Raw genomic sequence first — 6827 nt, 5'->3', positions numbered from 1 at the left:
TTTCAGAAAGCAATTTTTATCCACATTTTACTAATTCCCTCATGATGTGAGCAACTTTTATATCAGTCCACATTACATTCACTACAGAAAGACAATAAAAGCAAATGCATCTGAGAATTATGGTATATAAATGCATATATGATAATAAATGTATCTGCCTTTATGCTATTTTTGTTGTAGTGAAGCATAATGCCAAGTGTAAGAATATTTGCCATACTGAACAAAATTCAGAATATAGAAGAAAAAAAATTCATAAAACAACCTATATATTGGATTCTGAGCTCTCTCTCAATTTTAAGGCATTGACTACCATGCCTGGATTAAGCTTCAGTTTGTCATCCAATGCAATAGTTCACCGGCTTAAAAAGATCTATGCATATAAAATGAAATCCATTTTCAGGTTTCTATCAAGAATTTATATTGCAACTGCTGATAAAATTTTGTTCAATTTCATATGATTATTATATTTGTACCATATTTTAAGTAATTCTTCATGATAAATATGACCAGGCCAGGTATATGCCATCCCTCAAGTTTTATAACAATTTAACAATATGATCTTTCTAACATTGTTTTCCAATATATAAAATAAAAAGTAAAACCATGAGTGATGTCGGATTTTGATCTGGATTCAGAAAAGCTGTCTGTCTAATATAATTTGCCAACAGCCACATTTTAATATACTAGTCTCTATTACAGGGAGGAATGATACTGAAAATTTAAGAACAAAAGACAAAAGCTTCCATAAACATGACCTTTTTACTTTACTTTCAGAGCTTTCTCACCCATTTCAGAAGTCAACATAGCCACCCATTGCTGATGCTAAATTGCCTGTGACTAATTATCAGGGCTTTCTACTTTATTTTTCCTCAGTCTTTTTAATACTGTTGAGAAAGTATAACAATATACAGAACCAAAAATCAAATACAACAGCACAGCACATTTTACTAATAACAATCTCCCTCTCTCTCTCTCTCTCTCTCTCTCTCTCTCTCTCTCTCTCTTTCATATATATATGTCTAATTTTCAGGCCTTATACTTACATTTGACAATAAAATGCAGTCAAATCATGTAAATATGATGCAAAAAGAAGCAAATGAAAGAAACAAATTACAGATTAAGAAAATTGTTAAGGTCAATAGTACAAAAGTGTGGTATTAACTCAAGTTCTGGATTACTTTTAAACCATTATTTAATATAAAGGAAAATTACATGCTTCCTGTTTGTGAATGGTCAGTATTCAGTCACTGGATTGCATAACCTTGTTTGAAACCATGTGACAAAGAAAACATTTTCTGATGCCAAAACTTTATTTATAAAGTTGAGAGAAACTCCAGTGCATTGGTGGTCTTCACTAAGCGAAGGATCTAAACAAAGACTATTAATTCAACTCTCTTTGCCATAGCATCGGAAGTTACAAAGAATAGAATTAATGGTCTTTTCTACTGCCTTTCCTACTGCTTTGACATTTTCACATTGTCTCAGTGTCTTCATCCTACTGCTGCAGACTTGTTAAAAAGCAAAACTTCAAATTACGAGGCTCTTAAATCACCCTGTTTAAACATTAATTCTATTTTTGTTTGATACCATAAGGTGTGCAAGAATTCAGTGGCATATCAAATACATTACTCTGTGACATTCAAAGTTTATAATCTATAACAGGTATGTTTTGAAAAAAAATCATAGGACTTCTCACAAGTAACGTAGTTATATGTATGTTTTGTAAAAGAAAAGTCTGTGAGATAATTCCTGACCCCTTCATGTTTACAGAAGGAAATCAAATAAATCATTCAGAGCTCATTTCCATCCAGCTTTCTCTTGAGAAGAAAATTCAGTTCTATACTTATGCTATATTCAGTTCTTGTTCCAATAAACAAGAAACTGATGTCCCATTTTTTTTTTGGGACAGTTGGAACTTTCTAGAAGCAACATGTGTTACTTTACATTAAAACAAAAAATTGTGTTTAGTGGGGAATCTCTCAAGGCAATTAAATATGACTGAATTTTCCATAAAGTCATAAACAACCATTAAAATGGGGCTGCATTCAAATACGTTTTGGCTCAACTGACTGTTGTTAAACCCTTCCTGAACTCACTTTCTCCTTGAGGTGTACAAACTTATGATTAGGTTACTATGAGAAATTCCTTGATGATTCATCATAACATTTGAACATATGGAGAGAGCATAGCAAGTTTCAGATTTAATTCTTCTACAATCTATGCAACACCAAGTCCTAGCCAGTCAGTGAAACCATACAGCTGAGTGAGAATTAATGAGAAGAATTTCAATGGAAGAAGAAGTAGAGAAGCTTTTAGATACATGGGTAAAACATTTTTAAACATGTCTATGGTCTCTTAAGATAGACTCACCTTTGTTATATATATAACCAGCATGTGGTTCCAATTCTGACAGCATTGCATAATTGTTCACTGGCTTTTAACTGCACAATTCACTGTGTTTAACTATGGCATGCCCCAGACTCCCCTGTAGAGGTCAAGAATCTGGCATATGCTTGCTAGGTTATGGTGGTTATAATCTTAAATTTTACTGGGATAACATTAGACTCTTTGAAGTTTAGAAATTGTAGTTATACAGAGCATTTATTCACTAGGGAGGAAGAGGAAAAAGAAGGAAGGAAAATATTTAAAATCATTCTGATATATTGCAATTTTAAGAATACCTTTAAATGTATTCTACCCTTCTGCCTCAATAAAAAGGCTACATTTTCACTTTACTAGCCACTTAAGTAAAAATAGTTTCATGATGAAATCTGACATTTACTTATTTCTCTCACAAAATGTTACAGCAATATCCCAGTTTAGTTAGCAATTACCATAAATTAGTTCTTTTGAACAGAGGTTACAAATTTTAAAATGGTTTGTTTTCTTTGACCAAAAAAAAATAAAACACACTTGATTTTTTTTAGTGTATAGTGAAGTTAAAGCATTTATCAGCCTATATTCAGTCAAAGCTTCCTCTTGACTGTTCCACACAAAACCTAAACCAAGACTTTGTGCTAGCTTTGCTGATGAGCAAAACATGGGAATACACATTTATAAAAAAGGGTAAAAGTGGACCTTGTGCAGTTCTTCTAAATAATGGGAAGCTGGCAGAAAATAAGTCCTTTACTTTGAATGTGAGCAACTTGTACATCTTGATCCATTTTATGAATTTCAAAGGAAATCCAAACCTATTTAATACAACATATGTGCTGTTTTTATATGTTGTCAAAATGTTTTTCACCATCTAACCATAAGATTACAAATTAATCTTTCATTTTTATTGGTTCATATTAAACCAATATGAACCTTGCCTAGTTTTAATAAACTCTGCTTGGTCATTCTAAATAACAAACAGTAACACTTGTAATCTACAACTCGACTTCCCATAAGAGGAGCTGCATATTAGTGCATAAGAACATTATTCAGATAATGTTCTTATGTACACTGAGAGCGTATGCGCCAAGACAAATTCCTTATGTGTCCAATCACACTTGGCCAATAAAGAATTCTATAAGTACAAACACACTAGAGCAACCCAGAGCACCAGAAAAAAGAAACAGATCACCTCTATAACATCTTCCAACAAAATAGATACTCAACTTTTATCAAAAAGTATCTGACCCACTCAATCCACTACAGCACAAACAACACAAGTTGGAAAAGGATAATACTGCCATTCATCAAAACATTTCAGATTACTACAACCACATGACCAAAGCACAGAAACCAACTAAAGCCCTCCGAAGTATCTTAAGTACACCAAAATACCCAGTAGTCCAAGAAAAAACATGTGTCATTTATAACATACAGTGTAAGAATGGCAACAGCCACTATATAGGACAGACATGCAGAAGACTAACAGAGTACATCCATAAATATAGATTCATCTGTGAGCATCCTAAATTAAGCTTGGCATTTAGGCAAATCAACCATTAACATAAACCACATTTACACACCATTCAAAACAGACAGTGAAAAAGCTAAGACTAAAGACCAGAACACATCCTGTTCAGCAGCTAACACCTAGATAAGTAGGGATTAATAAGTAGGGATTAATCAGACAAAAAAATCAAGCAGAAAACAATATCCTTGTCACGTATTATACCATTTTATTTTAAACAGGGTTAGCTATGACAGTTAGTTTTAAATTATAATAAAAATCAGTATAAGGCTATATTATACAATATTATTTATTGCTTGCAGTTGTAGCTATATAGCTTAGTAGCTGCAATATGAATATACAATAGACATCTAGTAAAAAGCATAATGATGCTACATGTGTTATAAAACAAATATGTTGTCCAATATTTTGTATAGTGTGCAAAAAAATAAATTTTAATTGATGTGTTTTGTGTCATATATACACACTGTTGCTTATCACTTTATTGCCCCTTTGGAGAAGCCCATGAATGATAATGCACTGAATAATTAATTAACTGATCCCAAAAAAGATTTTGATCTCCTACTCCAGAAAACAGAGTTTCAAGGATACATTTACCAGGTTTCTGGTATAATGACTGCTATATATACATTTTTAAAAGGTGACAATTGGAACTACATTATTTTTCTATGCTCCCTGAACATAATATTTTAATGTATTGTATGAAAAATCACCTCCAGACACAAACCATGAATGGAAAAGGATAGAAACCATGTTAATGCACAAACCAAATAATTAAAAAACAATAGCATCACATTAATTTTTCCAATAAGATTCAGGTCATCAGCCTATCTCAACCACCGATAACACGCCACACTCAATCGTTTTTATTTAAACCACCAAATCATGTGACAAAGAGAGTAAAATAATATTCACATAAATATATGGAATTTGATAACACACATGAACTTTATAAATATAAAATTATAACCCAAAATGAAAAGTTTTACTTTTAAACTTTTCTGTAAGGGCAGTCATGCTGTGATCTGTCGTCTCACTGAGTGCAGGATTGATTTGACTGATCTGCCTTTATATAAAGGCTTATATAAAGTTGAAAAGGATCAATTACTAGTAAAAGCAAGGTATTCTAAAGAATGATAATATGTCATGTTGAATGCAGGATGAATCTTGCTTCTGCATGAACATGAATGATTTGCGTTCTTTGTTTTTAACATTATGAAACGTAAATTTCTTGATATGAAAAAAAATTATTTTAGTATCTATCGATAGGATTATAGAAAAAATATATTTCACATTATATAGATCCCCACATAAAGCATTTTCCTTTCCACAACTCAGTGCAGATGCTGCATTGTGACATTTTTAGATGTTTACCCAATTACACTTCGTTTACATTTTTTATTTAATTTCCTTCTTCAAAGTGAACCTTATAGCCTTTGAAGCTTTGCAGATCTTATTTTTTCAAAGTCTATAAAAGCAAAAACAAAGCAAAATATAAAGGAGCTAGGACTGAATCATATTAGTAATGCAAACACCATTCCCAGCTTACATTACGTATCACTGATAAACTGAATGAGATGGAACCAATCCATAACAGCATGTGGTTGCGATCACAATCCTTCTGATACAGATTATTAGACACACATAATTTCTCAATAGGATGCAAGGGCTGGAGCTCAGTACTGTGCATTAAATAACAAAGTAAAAAGGAGCAACTGATTTGATCAATATGAAGTGAAGCAATGTCTCTTTGAAAATTGATTGCAGTAGCTTCTTCTGTAATACTGTGTCTCACATAAAATGAAGCATGTTTTGTTCATTGGTAACAAAATACATGTCCATGACTGCAATCCAATACTTGAGAAAGTAGCTGTAGTAAAATTTGTGTTTGTTTTCATATTACCAGTAATATCTGAATTACATAGTCTTCTGGCCCCCATATATACTTAATATCCTTATTGTCCTATAATTGGCTAATATTTTTGCTAACATGAAAGTCATTCATATGAGGCAAGCCTTGGGTATTAATCTTCTTAAATCAGTCTAAATCCATGAAACCATTATACCTTAGACAGGGAGCAAGAGTTAGCATTTTCCAATCCCTGTCACCTTTGGAGTGTGTGTTATACTGGACAGAAATGATCCCCAAATTAGCAATATGAATAGATAGAGAACAGATAGAATAATAGACAAAGAGTGACACAGAATAAATCCATAATTATTGATGCCCTACTGCCACGTATATCCAGTAGACTGTGATGTATTGGACAGTAGTGTCATTGAAGTCACACTTCCAACAGAAAGCAATTCAATCAAGATAGAAACATGTTAGTTTTGTTATTTTAAATAATACAATTTCCTTCACATTTCAATTTTTGTTTTGAAGTAGATTAGTATCCATACAGGACTTGCAAATTGATAGATAAATGTTTTTGACTTTCAATCAAAACCAGCATGAAAAATTATGGTCCATAACTTTCAATGCAGATGCCTTCAACCTGCAGTAGATTGATTAAGGATGATGATGATGATGATGATGATGATGATGATGATGATGATGACAATGATGATGATAGTGATGAAATGTGCATTTATTTTCAATGTTAGATCAAATATTCTGTACTGAATCATTCCTATCTTATAGGAAAATTTATGCTAAGCTGTCATTTGCTTATGTATGCATCATAACTGATATGGTTTATTAATCATAATAAGGCATAAACTATTGTTAACAAGAACAATGGATACAGACAGCATCTGGATCAAACCCATAACAAACTACATTTTGGCCTAGTATTTTGAAAGGGGATGAGAATATCTCATATAGTATCTGCTGTTCATATAAAAAAAAGTTGTCCAAGATATATGGAAAAAAAGAAAGCTTACCATGGCCATATAGCAAGAGAAACATAATCAATTTAAA

Source organism: Pantherophis guttatus, chromosome 8 (genome assembly GCF_059756535.1).
Source record: "Pantherophis guttatus breed Tessera chromosome 8, ASM5975653v1, whole genome shotgun sequence".
NCBI classification, from domain to species: Eukaryota; Metazoa; Chordata; class Lepidosauria; order Squamata; family Colubridae; genus Pantherophis; species Pantherophis guttatus.
Note: the sequence above shows the minus strand (reverse complement) of the source record.